Source organism: Moschus berezovskii, chromosome 2 (assembly GCF_049115385.1).
Source record: "Moschus berezovskii isolate FMDL1 chromosome 2, NW_MosBer_1.0, whole genome shotgun sequence".
Classification (NCBI taxonomy): domain Eukaryota; kingdom Metazoa; phylum Chordata; class Mammalia; order Artiodactyla; family Moschidae; genus Moschus; species Moschus berezovskii.
Window position 1 is genome coordinate 609715 of NC_142461.1, and position 17896 is coordinate 627610.

The 17896-nt window shown below is 43.6% G+C and overlaps 1 long non-coding RNA gene across 4 annotated transcripts; it reads right to left on the bottom strand.

Moving 5' to 3' along the window:
* Positions 1-709: 709 nt before the first annotated feature.
* Positions 710-17853, bottom strand: LOC129537563 (uncharacterized). 4 transcript variants are annotated; one of them, XR_016038944.1, is made up of 3 exons: positions 17367-17853; positions 15951-16019; positions 710-11884 (listed from the first exon to the last, which is right to left on the bottom strand). It is a non-coding gene; the product is annotated as an uncharacterized LOC129537563 (long non-coding RNA). The 4 variants fall into 4 exon arrangements; XR_016038943.1 differs by having other exon boundaries at positions 710-10891; positions 15913-16019; positions 17367-17851; XR_016038941.1 differs by having other exon boundaries at positions 15913-16019; positions 17367-17851.
* Between the last annotated feature and the right edge of the window lie 43 nt (positions 17854-17896).

A 17896-nucleotide genomic window follows, 5' to 3' on the forward strand; every position in this document is an offset into this window, starting at 1 on the left:
AGATCTGGAAAACACAGATTCAAACCAGTAATTTTTCAGAAACCATAAAAGTTATAAGCATATTTGCCAGCTCATTCGGTCCTTTTGTTAACCTTTGTACAGTCATCAGGTTTCCCACTAGAATCTTTTAATTTCTTACCCAGTTCAGAAACAAAAAAGTCCTTTTTATAAATCTTCTGGAAGAGGAAGCATTTTCACAAGAAACTTGGTTAGTGCTGTGGCAACACTTTAAGATAGTAATCAGAATTATGGCAACATTTTACCTGAATATATCAGAACTTACATATAAATTGTTTCTAGGATATCTGTATTAGTAACATTTACCATACAACATACCCAGGACTTATTATTCACTTGACAATACTTCCCATGTAATTTAACATGGAAGTTGAACCCAATTAGTGTAATATCTCCCTTTGGGATGTTGCAGGGGCCCTCTGAAGATCCCAAAGTTAGCTAGAAGCCGAAAGTGTTTCATCAGAATGATTTAGGAAGTTTTGTCAACAAATATCAGAAAGGTTTAGAGCACTCAGTCAGATGGGATTATAGGTGTGGAACAATAGCTGTTCACTCAGCCAGAGTAACAATATAGGATTTCAGAGGCAAATATGGAACAGACCATTTAAGAGGCAAATAAACTTAAATCTATTGTCAAATGCAGTTCAACATCTGAAGAAAGTGTGTCCTTTTAACAGAGAGAAAAGCCAAATTCAAGTTTTTGCACCAGCTTATTTTATTAATTAACAGTCCCAAATTTCTTTAGTTTCTCTGTAACAGGAAACTAATGTTCAGTAATAAATGTTTCAAAATCTTACTTTATTTGGAAATGAGCTAGCTATTCAGTGAACTTCCATCACTTAAGTTTAGCACAACCCTTCGAAATTCACGTTACCCCAATTTGGACAGATTATTTCAGACAGACATTCCGAAAGCATAATTATCCTTAGAGAGTTTCGCTCATATCTCATTTACATATTATGAAGTCTCTTCACTCAAAAAGATCACATTTTTCATACGCAGCTGCCTCTTGCTAAGTAGCAGCATAGATTATTATAAGAGGAATGAGATTGTTTTTGCACTTGACTGTAAACATTCACAAGTCCTGTTTTGAATTCTTAAGTCTCAGGCAATCATCATGTGAGTGGGGGAGGCCTTTTAAAATATTCGAGACAGATAATAAGTCCGTCTCACCAAAAAAATTGGTGAGTAAAAAGATTAACCGATACACAGAGCTATGACTCCTAATTTTAACAGTCCTCCAAAAACAGATCTTATTCTTTAGGAGTCCATGAAATCAAGAAAAAGAAATGCAAAACAGCAAAATGGCTATCTGAGGAAGCCTTAAAAATAGCTGTGAAAAGAGAAGCAAAAAGCAAAGGAGAAAAGGAAAGATATACCCATCTGAATGCAGAGTTCCAAAGAATAGCAAGGAGAGATAAGGAAGCCTTCCTCAGTGATCAAAGCAAAGAATAGAGGAAAACAATAGAATGGGAAAGACTAGAGATCTCTTCAAGAAAATTAGAGATTCCAAGGGAACATCTCATGCAAAGATGGGCACAATAAAGGACAGAAATGGTGTGGACCTAACAGAGGCAGAAGATATTAAGAAGAGGTGGCAAGAATACACAGAACTGTACAAAGAAGATCTTCACGACCCAGATAATCACAATGCTGTGATCACTCACCTAGAGTCAGACATCCTGGAATGTGAAGTCAAGTGGGCCTTAGGAAGTATCACTACGAACAAAACTAGTGGAGGTGATGGAATTCCAGTTGAGCTATTTCAAATCCTAAAAGATGATGCTGTGAAAGTGCTGCACTCAATATGTCAGCAAATCTGGAAACCTCACCAGTGGCCACAGGACTGGAAAAGGTCAGTTTTCATTCCAATCCCAAAGAAAGGCAAGGCCAAAGAATGCTCAAACTACCGCACAATTGCACTCACCTCACACACTAGTAAAGTAATGCTCAAAATTCTCCAAGCCAGGCTTCAGCAATATGTGAACTGTGAACTTCCAGATGTTCAAGTTGGTTTTAGAAAAGGCAGAGGAACCAGAGATCAAATTGCCAATATCCGCTGGATCATCGAAAAAGCAAGAGAGTTCCAGAAAAACATCTATTTCTGCTTTATTGACTCTGCCAAAGCCTTTGACTGTGTGGATCACAATAAACTGTGGAACATTCTGAAAGAGATGGGAATACCAGACCACCTGACCTGCCTCTTGAGAAACCTGTATGCAGGTCAGGAAGCAACAGTTCGAACTGGACATGGAAAAACAGACTGGTTCCAAATAGGGGAAGGTGTACGTCAAGGCTGTATACTGTCACCCTGCTTATTTAACTTATATACAGAGTACATCATGAGAAACACTGGGCTGGAAGAAGCACAAGCTGGAATCAAGATGGCCTAGAGAAATATCAATAACCTCAGATATGCAGATAACACCACCCTTATGGAAGAAAGTGAAGAAGAACTAAAGAGCTTCTTGATGAAAGTGAAAGAGGAGAGTGAAAAAGTTGGCTTAAAGCTCAACGTTCAGAAAACTAAGATCATGGCATCCGGTCCCATCACTTCATGGCAAATAGTTGGGGAAACAGTGGCATACTCTATTTTTTGGGGGCTCCAAAATCACTGCAGATGGTGACTGCAGCCAGGAAATTAAAAGACGCTTACTCCTTGGAAGGAAAGTTATGACCAACCTAGATCGTACATTAAAAAGCAGAGACATTACTTTGCCAACAAAGGTCTGCCTAGTTAAGGCTATGGTTTTTCCCGTGGTCATGTTTGGATGTGAGAGTTGGACTATAAAGGAAGCTGAGCCCTGAAGAATTGATGCTTTTGAACTGTGGTGTTGGAGAAGACTCTTGAGAGTCCCTTGGACTGCAAGGAGATCCAACCAGTCCATCCTAAAGGAGATCAGTCCTGGGTGTTCATTGGAAGGATTGATGTTGAAGCTGAAATTCCAGTCCTTTGTCCACTGATGCAAAGAGCTGACTCATTTGAAAAGACCCTGATGCTGGGAAAGATTGAAGGCGGGAAGAGAAGGGGACAACAGAGGATGAGATGGTTGGATGGCATCACCAACTCAATGGACATGGGTTTGGGTAAACTCCAGGAGTTGGTGACGGACAAGGAGGCCTGGCGTGCTACAGTTCATGGGGTCACAAAGAGAAGGACAAGACTGAGTGACTGAACTGAACTGAAACCATGTTATTGTAAACATTTTTAGTGATTGAATATTTATTTATATAGGCCTGTACCAGACTTCTGGGCAGAAGCTGTCTACTTTGAAGATGTCCTCATCTTCTCTTCCCGGCCAGGTGGGGTCTTAGCTGTTCTGTTTCTATCTGAAAAGTAACTTAAGGTCAGTTAAGGGTTCACAAGTGTAATCTGGGGTCAAGAAATCAGTAATGGGTTTCCAGGACCCACCAGTATTAAAAAGGCTGCTACTCTTCCTTTCTCCCATCCATAGAGAGAGTGCCCTGTTAGAGAACTGTAGAGGGGACAGGGAGCTGCTGGTTAGCAATGGGCACCATTTCATTCAGGAGTTGTATACCCAAGGTTTAACTCTGTTTAGCTCTACTGAAGAATGTATAAACAGAAGAACTTCATAGGGTCTATCCACTTGGGCTGCAGTTGATCTCCAAGGAAGTAATTTTTCCAAGTTTCAGGAGGACCCAATTTCCTGGGCTTCTGCATTGCAAAGGAATGTCTGTGGGAAACATTAATCAACTAGAGATAAGATAGCACCAAGAAATTGTATACATTTTATACTATCTAATCCTTTTACAATGTGATCACTTTCAAGACTGCAATAATACTTAGTCTTATGGAAGGGTCTCCCATGTAACAGTTCATAAGGGCTTAAGTGGCCCTTGCTTCTAGGGGCCACTCTTCAGTTCAGTTCAGTTCAGTCGCTCAGTCGTGTCCGACTCTCAGTGACCCCATGAATCAGCACGCCAGGCCTCCCTGTCCATCACCAACTCCCAGAGTACACTCAGACTCATGTCCACAGAGTCGGTGATGCCATCCAGCCATCTCATTCTCCGTCGTCCCCTTCTCCTCCCGCCCCCAACCTTTCCCAGCATCAGAGTCTTTTCCAGTGAGTCAACTCGTCGCATGAGGTGGCCAAAGTATTGCAGTTTCAGCTTCAGCATCAGTCCTTCCAATGAACATCCAGGATTGATCTCCTTTAGAACGGACTGGTTGGATCTCCTTGCAGTCCAAGGGACTCTCAAGAGTCTTCTCCAGCCCCACAGTTCAAAAGCATCAATTCTTCGGCGATCAGCTTTCTTCACAGCCCAACTCTCACATCCATACATGACCACGGGAAAAACCATAGCCTTGACTCTTACTCTCCTCAAAAGGGCAAGTGTTAAGACCTCATCTCAAGTGAAGCTGACTTCCTGACATACTTTGAGGGCTCCATCAAGCATGTAACTTCTATTGTAGACCAAGGGCCCAGGAGACCCCTTGAGTTACCCCAGCTATGAAATCTCCTCTGCTGTCCCTTTGAATTGAAAGAGGCAACCCAAAGCGAGGGCTAGCTTCTTTCAGTAAGGCCTTTTTACCGAGGAAGCTCTGTCTCTGGTATGGAAAGTCTTCAACCCATTCTGTGAAGGCGTCCACAAATACCAGCAAATATCTGTAATGTCCCACAGCTCTTGGCATAACAGTAAAGTCTATTTGCGAATCATCTCCTGGTTCTGTTGGAGGTGGCCCAGTTTTAGGGCTATTTCTGGTGCAAATCAGGCAGTTTTGTACTGTCTTTTGAACGGTCCTTGCATTTATGGACTAACAGTAAACTTTTGAAGCCGACGATAGGCTGTATCCTTCCTATAATGGGTTCCTTGATGTAGCTGAGTATAGTTCTTCCCACTAAATGCTGCGGTCTGAGCACTAGTTCCTGTTCATTATATATCCAGCCTTCTCCGTTTGTTACTCATCATCATCTAAGTCTCAAAAGTCAACATAAAGTCCCCTTTCATCACGTCTCTCTAGATCCATTTCTACAAACTGACCAGTCAGGTCAGGTCTAGGATACTGTTCTTCAATTATTTGTACACAGTCGTGAACAGGCTCTTCTGTCGCACTGGGGAGCAGAGTGGCTGGGTTTAAAGCAGATGCCTCCTTTAATGTTACATTCGGGTTGTCAAATAGCATGGTTTGGCATTTTCTTAGCCTCTTTGAAGTAAGCCAATATCTGCCTTTCGTTCAAGTAAAGGTTGCATACGGTGCGGAGAGTGCACAGTAGTAGGACTGCCCTCAGTCAACTTTTCAGTTTCTTGTAAAAGGTCACAGGTTGCAGCCACAGCCCGCAAGCAAACTGGCCATCCTTGACTTACAATATCCAATTGTTTGGAAAGGTAAGCTACTGGCCTTCTGACAGTATCTAAATTTTGAGTTAGCACTCCAAGACTCACACCCTGTCTTTCATGCACAAAAAGGTCAAATGGCTTTCTAATGTCCTGGAAACCAAGGGCTGGCGCTGCTGAAATTTTCTCCCTGATGGTATGGAATGACTCAAGGCATTCAGCAGTCCAGTTTAACGGCTCTTTGACACTTCTTTTGAGAGCCTCGTACAGAGGTTTGACTATGAGTCCAAAGTTAGGAATCCAAATATGACAAAACTCAGCCTTTCCTAAGAATCTTTTCAGTTGCTTTCTGGTGGTGGGTACATTCACCCCAGCTATTGCTTCCCTTCGATCTGGCAACAGATTTCTCTGTCCTTTTGACAACCCAACTCCTAGATACTTTACAGTTGGTTGAGAAATTTGGGCCTTTTCTTTGGAGACTTTATATCCACGGTCTGCCAAAAAGTTTAAAGTGAGGACTGTATTTTGGTCTGAAGCTTCCTTAGTTTTACTAGCAATTAGCATATTACCCACATACTGGAGTAAGATTCCTTCATTTAATTGGAGATCCTTCAAGTCCTTCATAAAGGCCTCCACAAAGATGGTGGCGGCATTTTTAAATCCTAGTGGAAGTACCGTTCAGCAATACTGCTGCTTTATGTTTGTCTCTGGATCATCCTACTGGAATGCAAACAGTTTCTGGGACTCAGGACTGAGGGGTATGCAATAAAAAGCATCTTCTAAGTTCAGAAGTGTAAACCAGCAAAAGTCTCCAGATAAATTCGTAAACAAAGTATAAGGATTTGGCATCACTGAATGCATATCCTCTACAATTTGGTTGATAGCTCTCAAATTCTGCACAAAAAGATACTCTCCAGCCCCAGGTTTTTGTACTGGCCGGATAGGAGTGTTATATGGGGACTGACATGGTTGAATTAATTGGTATTTAAGAAAGGTGTTTATCAGAGGCTTTATACCTTCCTTTACATCCCTTTTCAAAGGAGGCTGCTTTAACTTTGGAACCTGGGCACCTGGACGGAGTTTTACTACTACTGGGTCAGCTGTCTTGGCTCTTCCTGGTGTCCCATCAGCCCAAACGTCTGCTCTTATCTTTTGTAAAATTTCTTCAGGGACATCTGATGGAGTCTTGTCTCCCAATTGTAATGGTGCAGCTTGGAAGGTGAAATTTTGACCTGGGAGTACTCTGGTGTCTACTTTTTCTGCTGAGAAACCCACTTGGTCATTTAAATTTGTTAGTACCTCTTGCCCTGATGAGGGACTATGACATTCAGGCTCACACATAAAGCTGTACTTTATAGATGTTTTCTCTATGTGACATTCTAGCCGCTGTAGAAAAGGTTTCTGAGCAACTTCCCCAGATACACCAGTGATGGAAGCTATCTTGGGGGAGAGGGGGCCCCATCTGTTTTTGGGACACTCCCGTTTCCAAAAGGCACATTGTTGTGGCCCAACAAATGGATGACCTTTTCGGTTGGGTTTTGGAGGTCCCTGGGGTCTTACCAGTGGCCGATTGTTCTTTCTTGCAGATGTCCTGCTGGATCTTGACTGGTTACGACTGAGCAGAGCAGCCTTCCTCAAGATGCATTGCTCCTGCTTTTCTCAGATTTTGAGTCGGCCTCTGAACACTTCAAGGGCAATCTCAAGCAACTGAGACTTTGGCAACCATGGTCCTTCTTCCAGTTGCTCTAGTTTTATTCTTATATCTGGGGCACTCTGACTGATAAAGTTTAAATTGACCAGTCCCATGTTATTTGGGTGTTCTGGATCAATATCAGTATATTTTCGGAAAGCCTCATGAAGCCTTTCAAGAAAGGTGTATGGGGCCTCCTCCTGCCCTTGCCTTACATTCTGGACCCTCTTGAAGTTGTTTGCCCCCTTTTGCAGTCCAATCATTAAACAATCTTTATAATGATCCAGCCTTGCTTGAGCTCCTGGATCACTGGGATCCCATCCTGGTTCAGCTCCAGGAAGAGCCTGCTCTGCTGAAGTTCTGAGTGGACTCTTTGGGTGTATCTCATGGAGCCTTTCAGCCTCCTGACGAGCCTTCTCTAATACCATGCTGCGTTCCTCTGGACTGAGGAGGATATTCATGAGGACCTGTATGGCAGCCCAGTTAGGATGAAAAACAGCAAAAATGCCTTTAAAGAGACACTCCATCTTCCTGGGATCATCCTGATAAGATGGCATTTTAGCTTTATAATTAAATACATCTACTACTGATAAACCGTGATGCATCACTCCACTTGCTCTGGACTGTCCTTGATCATCTAAGCCAGCTGGGACCTGCCTTAACAGAAGTTGCTTTACCTGAGGCAGAGTGTTCCCTGGGCCAAACTGAGTACCCTGATGGGGACAGAGAAGGGAGACCGTGCCTTCGTGACCATCTGCTAAGGGCAAGTGCAGAGCCGGACCAGCAGCCTGAGGAAGATCGGTAGGCACCTTGACACTGCCTGCAGGAAGACCCGCTTCAGAAGTCGAGGGACCCACCAGCAGTGTGGACGGTGGGGCTAGCGCAAGAGGTGGCAACGGCAGAGCCGCCAAGGGCGGGGGTACCTCGAGAGGCACTGAGAGAGAGGCTGCTGCAGGAGGTGCTGGGGGACGAGGAGCTGGGGGACGAGCTTGCCGGAGCCTGCCGGCAAAGAGAACAAGTCCAGACCGCAACGACGTAGAAGCCTGAGAAAAGAATTAAGGAGTAAAGAATGGGATCGAGAGGACTGAATGCTCGTGAAGCAAATCAGTGACTTTACTGAAGAAGGCTAGGGTTTATATACCAAGTGAGACAAGGAACAGGGTACATAAAAATACCATGTGGTTTAAATCATTTACCAGGTTAATTATTACATCTATAGAAGATTACAAAGGCTTGTTTGCTTTCTAAGGCAAGCTTGGCATTTAGACTAATGCTCACGAGATAAGAAAAACAAGTCTGCAGGCTATAAAGATTAGGGAGTACATTCTTAATCTATTTTAAGAGATAAGGAAAACATACCTACAGAAATCTGGGTGGAAAAAACAGGAAACCAAGCAAAGGGTCATTTGCTCTGTTTTTCTCAAGGAAGAACAAAGAAGGCCTGGTAAACATTTTATGACTCTTTTAAGGGGTGGCGGGACAGGGAACAGCACTTACAAGGCGTTCCCAGGGCCAACATTTGGGGCCTTGTTCAGGCCGGCTCCCCGCATCTCCCCCTTTCTTTTTTATTAAGAAAAGAAAAAAGACCAGCCTCTTTGTTTTATTCCAGGAGAAAAGGCAGTCATTTTTTAGTAATATGTGAAAACATCATGATTTTTTCAGTAACTGAATTCATAATACATTGCAGGAAACGGTCCACAGCAAAGGAGACAAAGTATAATTACAAATATTATAAGTAAGGTTTTCCACCAGTCACTATGGAACCAGGATTTAACTTGTTCCCAAAAGTGGGGCGAGGGTTCTTGCATAGATCTGATCTGATGTTGCAAGTCATCAATAGCATTAGATATATTGGAGGACAGATCAGGAATATAAACATAGCACTCTATTTTTATAACAGCACAGGTTTTTCTCTGAGCAGCTGTAAGAATGTCTAGGGCCATTTGGTTTTGTAGAATAGACTTTTGCATCTGTTTTTGTTTTTCATTTAATGCTTTTATAGCCTTTTTTGTGTCTAGTAACGCCCGCTGAGTAAAATTTGTTAAAGCGTCCACATGGGTCATTATATCTGCTGTTCCAATAGAAGGGACAAATACTGCTGCTAAATAATCATACCAGTGGAACACAGCTCGAGATGAATGTGCTTTTAAAAGGGGAAGATTAGTGGGGTTTTTCATAGGAGAGCGAGTGATTTGGCCAGGAGCAAACATAAATCTAAGGCTACAGCGACCCACCCAACCAACGGGAAGCCAGGGCCAAACATTAGAGCCACAAATCCATTTTGTCTTGTTAGGAGCCACCCATGTTATACTGTTTTCTCAATCAGATCCCAGCCAGAGGGTGGAAGCATTATAATTAAAGGTTACATTAATCACCCAAGTACACATAGAAATAGGGGTAATACCCACATGCTTTAACAAATGTTTGCCAAAATCTTTTCCCCCAAAACGGGGTTGATGTTCTTGTTGTTCCCAGCAAATGTCCGCTCGTCTCAATAACTGTCCTTTCTCCGGGGTCATCCGAAAGTACTCATCCCAGATCTGATAATAATCTCCAAAAAATCGACTCGTATGAGTCTTATTTTTGTTGGTATTAGAATAAGTACGGTATGCATCTTCAACAGCCTTATAACTCGCATTAACGTTGAACTGTAGCGAGGAACTCGCCTTTTGATTACTCAGGAAGGGCAGAGACATTTAGAGTGTTGAGACTTTTGTGAGTTTGCTTATACTGGGTTAAAAAATCACAGACTGCAAGAAAATGCATTTGCTGTATAGGGGATACCCACCAAGGAAACCCATCGACTACAGACAAAGGCATAGCGGTACAAACCCAGCAGGCGGAGCTGTTATGAAAATCAGCATAAGAATGAGCCCAGGATAGAAAAACATTTTAACTCGGGGAAATGCTTGATTTATTACTGCACAGGCTAGTGCAAGCACCAAATAGGATAGAGAAACGTGTGGTTGGGTTGTATCAACTGCAATACGCCTTGCTTGTTCTACAAATTTATGTAGTTGTTGATTTGCTGGCAGGACGCTTTTTTCTCCTATTTGTAGCCTCCTCATCTGAGCCGTCAGGGATCTTTTAGCCTGGTATACCAACCTCTCTGGGAGCCAGCGCGGCGCTTTGGCATCCTGTGGAAAAATACAAACATGCCCCCGTCCCCCGGAGAAGGCAATGGCAAGCCACTCCAGTACTCTTGCCTAGAAAATCCCACGGACGGAGGAGCCTGGTAGGCTGCAGTCCATGGGGTCACTACGAGTCAGACATGACTGAGCGACTTCACTTTCCCTTTTCACTTTCATACATTGGAGAAGGAAATGGCAACCCACTCGTGTTCTTGCCTGGAGAATCCCAGGGACGGGGGAGCCTGATGGGCTGCCGTCTATGGGGTCACACAGAGTCGGACACGACTGAAGTGACTTAGCAGCAGCAGCAGCAGCCCCCGTCCCCATATTAAAACAGGATCGGGGCCATGCCATTGGTTAGTAATGGGGTCTTTTCATTTTACGAGGGGTTTGTTGTAGGTCATGGGCGTCCAAAATCGTTGTGTTGCGGTTTTTTCTTTTGAATCTAAATTTAAAAAATTAAGGATAAGAAGAGCATGATGTAGATAATTATAAGGTGTCAGGGGGTATAATTCCCCCTTTTTTAATTTTAAAAGTTGATGTTTTAGAGTCTGATGGGCGCGTTCCACTATGCCTTGTCCTTGAGGATTGTAGGGAATACCTGTTTTTAAAGAAATGGACAAACGAGAACAAAAGTTAAGAAACGTTTGCGAAGCAAGGCAGGTCCATTGTCTGTTTTTATGACTTTAGGAGTGCCCGTAACAGAAAAAGCCGCAAGGCAGTGTGCAGTACAATGTCGAGCAGCTTCTCCAGTCTGTAAGGAAGCAAAAATGTAACCAGAAAAAGTATCAACAGTAACATGTACATACTTTAATTTTCCAAACGATAGGACATGCGTAACATCCATTTGCCAGAGGTGATTAGGTAGAAGGCCCCGGGGGTTAACGCCGTAGTGAGGGACAGAAAGAAACTGAGGACAGACAGGACAGCGTTTAACAATTTGTCTGGCTGCCTCTCGGGGGATTTTAAATTGCAACCTGAGGGTATGACTGTTTTGATGATGAAGTCGATGGGACTGTTTTGCTTTTTGTGTTTGGGGAAAAAAAGATATGAGTAGCAGAATCAGCCAGTTTATTTCCTGACGTCAGGGGTCCAGGCAAGCCAGAATGAGCTCTGATGTGGCCAAAAAAACATTTGTAAGTCTTATGCTGTAAAAGGATTTGAGTATCTCGAAAGAGCTGTTGAATTACAGAATTAACAATGTGTATGAATGGAACGGTTTTTACTTCATTAAGTGTCCGAAGGACACAGTGACTGTCAGAAAAAACATTCAAAGGTTCAGAGTGAAATTGTTGCAAAACAGCAAATAGGGCACAAAGTTTTACTTTTTGCGCGGAAGTACAGCCTGTAAACCAAGAGGTAATTTGTTCATTGACAACATATGCAGCTTTTCCATTTGAAGATCCATCGGTAAATACAGTTACAGCGTCTGGAAGTGGTTGATTAGCAACAGTGGAGGGAAAGACAAATTTATGTTGGTTAGCAAAATGTAGCAGTTTATTAGCTGGGAAATGGTTTTCTAGGCGGCCAGCAAAGTGAGCCAGGGCAGCATTCTAAGCATCACTAAACTGAAATAACCAGTTTTGTTGCTCTTTAGTATAAGGCAGGCAGATAAAATGAGGGTCTCTACCAAGTAGTTCCCGAGACTCTTGTCGACCTTTGGCGATGAGGGAACTGACTGAGTCGAAGTAAGGAGTTGGTACTCAGGCGGGGGAGGCAGGCAAATGTATCCAATACATCCGGGAATCTTGGAAAAGAACAGCATAGGAGAAGGCAATGGCAAGCCACTCCAGTACTCTTGCCTAGAAAATCCCATGGATGGAGGAGCCTGGTGGGCTGCAGTCCATGGGGTCGCTAAGGGTCGGACACGACTGAGTGACTTCACTTTCACTTTTCACTTTCACACATTGGAGAGGGAAATGGCAACCCACTCCGGTGTTCTTGCCTGGAGAATCCCAGGGAAGGGGGAGCCCGGTGGGCTTCCGTCTATGGGGTCACACAGAGTCGGACACGACTGAAGTGACTTAGCAGCAGCAGGGGAGTGTGTGGAAGGAAAGATATACAATCCCCATTCTTTTGTGTAATCACAATGGGAACTGGTTTGAGAGGCTAGAGCCTCTTCTACTATCTGTAATGCTTTGCGTCCCTCGTCAGTTAATGATCTGGGGGAGGTCGGATCTGCTGGTTGTTTAAGGATATCAAACAAAGGTTTCAATTTTCCTGTAGTAATTTTTAAATAAGGTCGAATCCAATTAATGTCACCTAGTAATTTTTGAAAATCATTAAGTGTTTTCAGATTTTCTTTACGAAGTTCTAATTTTTGAGCTTTAAACGTTTTCCCCTCCAGCCGGAATCCCAGATAGGAATATGGAGGGCTACGCTGAATTTTTTCTGGCGCTATTTGAAGACCATAATGTTGCAAATCTGCTTATAAACCAGAAAAGGCGGATAATAAAACACTTTCATTATCATGGGCTAAAAAGATGTCATCCATATAATGAACCATATACAGTGAGGGATATTTCAAATGTGTGGGTTCCAAAGCTTTAGCAACAAATTTTTGACAGAAAGTAGGGCTATTAGCCATGCCCTGAGGAAGAACTTTACAATGATAACACTTCATGGGTTGCTGGAAGTTATTAGAGGGAACGCTAAACGCGAACCGGGGGCAGTCTTGGGGTGCTAGGGGAATAGTATAAAAACAATCTTTTAAGTCGATAATCAATTTAAATGTCCCTTTTGGGATAGCAATGGGGGAAGGTAAACCAGGCTGTAGAGGACCCATAACAACCATAGTTTCATTAACTTTTCTGAGATCCTGTAACAGCCTCCATTTTCCAGATTTCTTTTTTATAACAAAAATAGGAGAGTTCCAGGGTGAGTTAGAGCTCTCAATGTGACCAAGTGCCAATTGTTCCTGCACCAACTGTTCAGCGGCCATGATTTTTTCTTTTGTAAGAGGCCATTGATTGACCCACACGGGGACGTCACTTTTCCAAGTGATTGCGTCCGCATGGGCCGCAGGAGATGCAATGGCGTCTCCTAAAAATACCAAGACCTGATCGACGAGGCGAGGACTTAATCTGAACAGGCAATGGATTCCCTTCTCCGTTTTCTCCCAATCCCTGCTTTGGCAATAAACCTTGATCTATTAGCATCTGGCCTACTGTGTCATTAGGCGCAAAAATATAGACTCCCATCTGTTTCATAACATCTCGCCTCCATAAATTAACCAGGATATTGGGTAGAATATAGGGTTGTATATGTCCTTTATGGCCCTTAGCATCCTTCCACAGAAGCAACTCAGAGCTTTGTTTAGGATTATGGGATTGACCTATTCCTCGTAAAGTGGATATGGCTACCTGTTTTGCCCAATTTTTTGGCCAGTCATCTAAAGAAATCACTGAGACATCAGCTCCAGTATCTAGAATTCCAATAAATTTATGACCATTAATAATAAGTTCCAGTTCAGGACGCGTTTCTTTTATATTTTGAATCCAATATGCATCTGAGGATCCAAAACAAGTACCCTCTCTAGGTTGAGCTGTTTTAATTTTGCCAATAGGTATAGTTGGTAGTATGATTAATTGAGCTATTCACTGTCCTGAGGGGATACTGATGATATTTTGGGGGGCACAGGCCATTATTTTCATTTCTCCTGTGAAATCCGAATCAATTACTCCGGGGGCAATCTGCAAACCTTTCAAAGTCCAGCTGCTTCTTCCTAATAACCCTACTGAATTTTGAGGCAGTGGCCCATGAACTCCGGTGGGCAAGGCTTGCATGCCCATTTCTGGAGTTAATACTGTATAGGAGGAGGAACAGAGGTCCAATCTTGCGCTGCCTGAGGTAGCTCTGTGGAGGTCTTTGACTCTAGGTTTGTTATCATTCTCTGGTGATTTTTCTGAAGGGTCCCATAGTATTGTTTCGGGGCCTGCGGCTGGCCCCTCACCCAGTTTTTCGACATAGGCTCCAGAGTTTTTTCATTGATATCAGTCTTAAACCTGCAATCTCTAGCCCAATGTCGTCCCTTTTTACATCTCGGGCAAATTTTGGGACCTCCGTTTTGCTTGTCAAGTATCCCCTTTTGTTGTTGGGGGCACTGTATGGCCCGATGTCCCATCTGACCACAAGAAAAACAACTTCCAGGGAGCCCATTAACTCTATTCTTGATTTTTCCTTTTGTAGCCTGTTGGTATAAGATTTCTTTTACAGTCTTTCCTTGCAAAGCAGCCGCAATGGTTAAGCCTTGCATATAAGACAGCCCAATATCGGCACAGATTCGAATGTAGTCGGCTATTCCCCCTTTTCTCCGGTAAGGCCTCAAAGCCGCTTGACAAGCAGAATTAGCATTTTCATAGGCCAGCTGTCGAGTTATGACCATACTGGCTTCTTCATCTCCTATGACTCGTGAGACTGATTCTAGCAGTCGAGCCACGAAATCCTGATAGGGTTCGTCGGGGCCCTGCCTTATTTTTAATAAATCGTCTGATTTTTTATTAGATGTGGGCAGTCTTTTCCAGGCTATTAACGCTGCTTTATTAATCTGGGGATACGCCTCAGGGGGGTAATTTAATTGTTGATTAGTGACCCTATATACCCCTTCTCCCATAAGCATTTCAAAACTTATTTGTAGCCCATTCCTTCTGTTTCTTTCTGCTAAAATCCCACATTGCTCTCCAAATTCCGATTTCCAAAAAAGATAATCTCTTCCTGTGAGACAGGCTCGAGAAACTTGTTTCCAATCATTGGGCGGCAAGTATTGGCTATTTAAGGCCTCAATGAAAGACATTGTAAAAGGGGCAGTTGGCCCATACTGAGCACAGGCTTGTTTTAGTTCCTTTATCTGTTTCAATGGTAGAGGCTCATAATATCTCCTCTGTTGAGTGTCCTCAAGGACAGGGAATAAAATAGGAAAACCTTCTAACGTCTCTCCATGCTGTCTCGCCTGCTGAACGGCGAGCTGTAAAGGGGAGAGAGTCTGGGTAATAGGGGCCGGATTTTTGTTAGCAGGAACCAAAAAAGGGGTTTCTGGTTCCTTAATTAAACCTGTTGATGGTGGATCTAATCCTGCTATGACTGAAGGAGGCTGCGGGAGCGCAGGATCAGAGAGGAACGTAGGTTGGGGGGGATAATTAAAACTGAGGGTATCAAGACGTTTAGTTATAGCGGTAAGCAATTCCCTAACCTCTGAGAAAGGGGATGTATTTATGGCTTTTTCAGCTGCAAATACTTCCCATGGGTTTTCTTCAGAGTGATGGGCCGCAGCTTCTTCTAAATCTGCCTCATTGGCAGATTCTGACTCCGAGTCAGAGTCAGAAAGGGATGGAGCAAGAGGTTTTTCAGGTGTATCATAAATATGCTCCAAGGCGGGGGCAGTGGGCAAAGTTGCAGGCCTGTTGATAATGGCCTTTAATGCGGCCTCTAATTGTTTACTCTCATGTTCAGGATCTAAGCAATCTCGAATTAAGGTCCACAGAGAGTAAGCGTCCAAAGGTACCTTATCAGCCCCATGTAAAGAATAATATTGCTGAATTTGTTCCCCCACCTTTTTCCAGGTCTCAGTATTAACAGTACCATCTTCTGGGAACCAGGGGCAAACTTCGTCCACAAATGATAGAAACTTTTCTAACTTGTTTTTAGCGACAGTTATCCCTCTAACTTTTAGCATGGTTTTAAGCATTGCTACAAAAAGTTGTCTACTATTACCTTGACCCATTGTTTATACTCTCGACTGAAACCCTCTCCGCCCTTTACAAAAACATTAAACTTTACCTCTTTTATTTTATCTACTGGGATCCCCTCGTACTCACGGGTCAGGCGGCTGCGACTACGTAGTCCGATCAAGTCCCAACAAGTCCGGACCGCAACGACATAGAAGCCTGAGAAAAGAATTAAGGAGTAAAGAATGGGATCGAGAGGACTGAATGCTCGTGAAGCAAATCAGTGACTTTATTGAAGAAGGCTAGGGTTTATATACCAAGTGAGACAGGGAACAGGGTACATAAAAATACCATGTGGTTTAAATCATTTACCAGGTTAATTATTACATCTATAGAAGATTACAAAGGCTTGTTTGCTTTCTAAGGCAAGCTTGGCATTTAGACTAATGCTCACGAGATAAGAAAAACAAGTCTGCAGGCTATAAAGATTAGGGAATACATTCTTAATCTATTTTAAGAGATAAGGAAAACATACCTACAGAAATCTGGGTGGAAAAAACAGGAAACCAAGCAAAGGGTCATTTGCTCTGTTTTTCTCAAGGAAGAACAAAGAAGGCCTGGTAAACGTTTTATGACTCTTTTAAGGGGTGGCGGGACAGGGAACAGCACTTACAAGGCGTTCCCACGGCCGACATTTGGGGCCTTGTTCAGGCCGGCTCCCCGCACGAGCTACTGCAGGAGGCGCTGGGGAACGGGCCACTGCAGGAGGCGCCGAGGGAGGGGCAGATGGTCGGGCGACTGCAACAGCGATGAAGGGACTAGACCATCACTTGACTTTGACTCAGGTAAAAGAGACTTCTTCTGAGAGTCTTCCCTCTGACCCATTGTGATTGTGTTCTCATTAACTTCCTTATACCAATTTCTCCTCTTATATAAAGTCATAAATGACTGCACACACTGGATTTCTTCCCATTTTTTCTCTCTCTTACAAAACGAGTCTAATTGTAAAATAGTATTATAATTCAAAGACCCATTCTGGGGCCATTTTTCCCCTGACTCCAGCTGATATTTGGGCCAGACAGTGTTACACAAGTAAAGCATTTTCTTCTTTTTCATTGGCTTAGAGCTAACCCCTGACCAACCCTGAAGAACACTTTTCAAGGGAGCGTCGTCAGGTACGCTGTTACCATTCCCCATTTTAGAAGAGTTCTTTTCTTCAGGATGACCACAGCAAAATGGCAGAATACAGATTCAATAAAGTTTTTCTGTGACCATCCAATTTAACCCTACTAGCCAATTCCTAACAAATGAAACAATCAGACACTGACAAAGAAAGTCAAGGGCCTGGGACTCTAATCCGAAGTTTTGAGTACCTCAGCGGCAGTAAGCGTTTTCATTTTTTTGGCCGGCTCCTGGGATCTTAGTTCCAAGACCAGGAACTGAATCTCCGCTCTCCGCAGGCGCTGTAACCTTTTATACTGTCTCCCTTACAGTGGGACTCTAACCCAAATCCTGATGCAGTTAATAGACAATTTAGGCACAAGCGCGTTTTTACGAGTTACTCACCCAAAAGATGCAGGAGCTGTTTCTTTCCCCAAAAGTGAAAGGAGCGCGGAGGAGCCTGGAGCGCCTCTGCGGCTGGAAGCAGGAATCCGACAGCCAAGCCTCTAGACAAATCGCGTCTAGGTGTCCACTCAGGGCCGGTGGCGAGGACCTACACCCAGCCCGGGGCTTCAGGGTGTCAGCCAGACGACCACACGGCCTTAGTCCGCTTGCGATCGCCAAAAATTCTTGTCGAGCAAGGGCTCACTGCCTGGGGCGCATAGAAGCCAATAATATGGCACCTGTTTTCGAGAAAAGAAAGAGCTTCGTTACGAGGTCGACCAGCAACCAGACAGGAAATTGGGCTGAAATCTGTCTCTCCGCGCCGCGGTTTGGGGCAAAATTGAAGGAGTTAGGGAAAAATTCAAACTTGGCACAAGCTGATTGGCTAGTTTTCAAAGCAGTCCATATATGGTTAACAAGGCACTGCGGCAGACGGAAGCCGGATTTTTCTTACTGAAGGACTTCTTGGTTCACCCGGTTAAGGGTCCGAT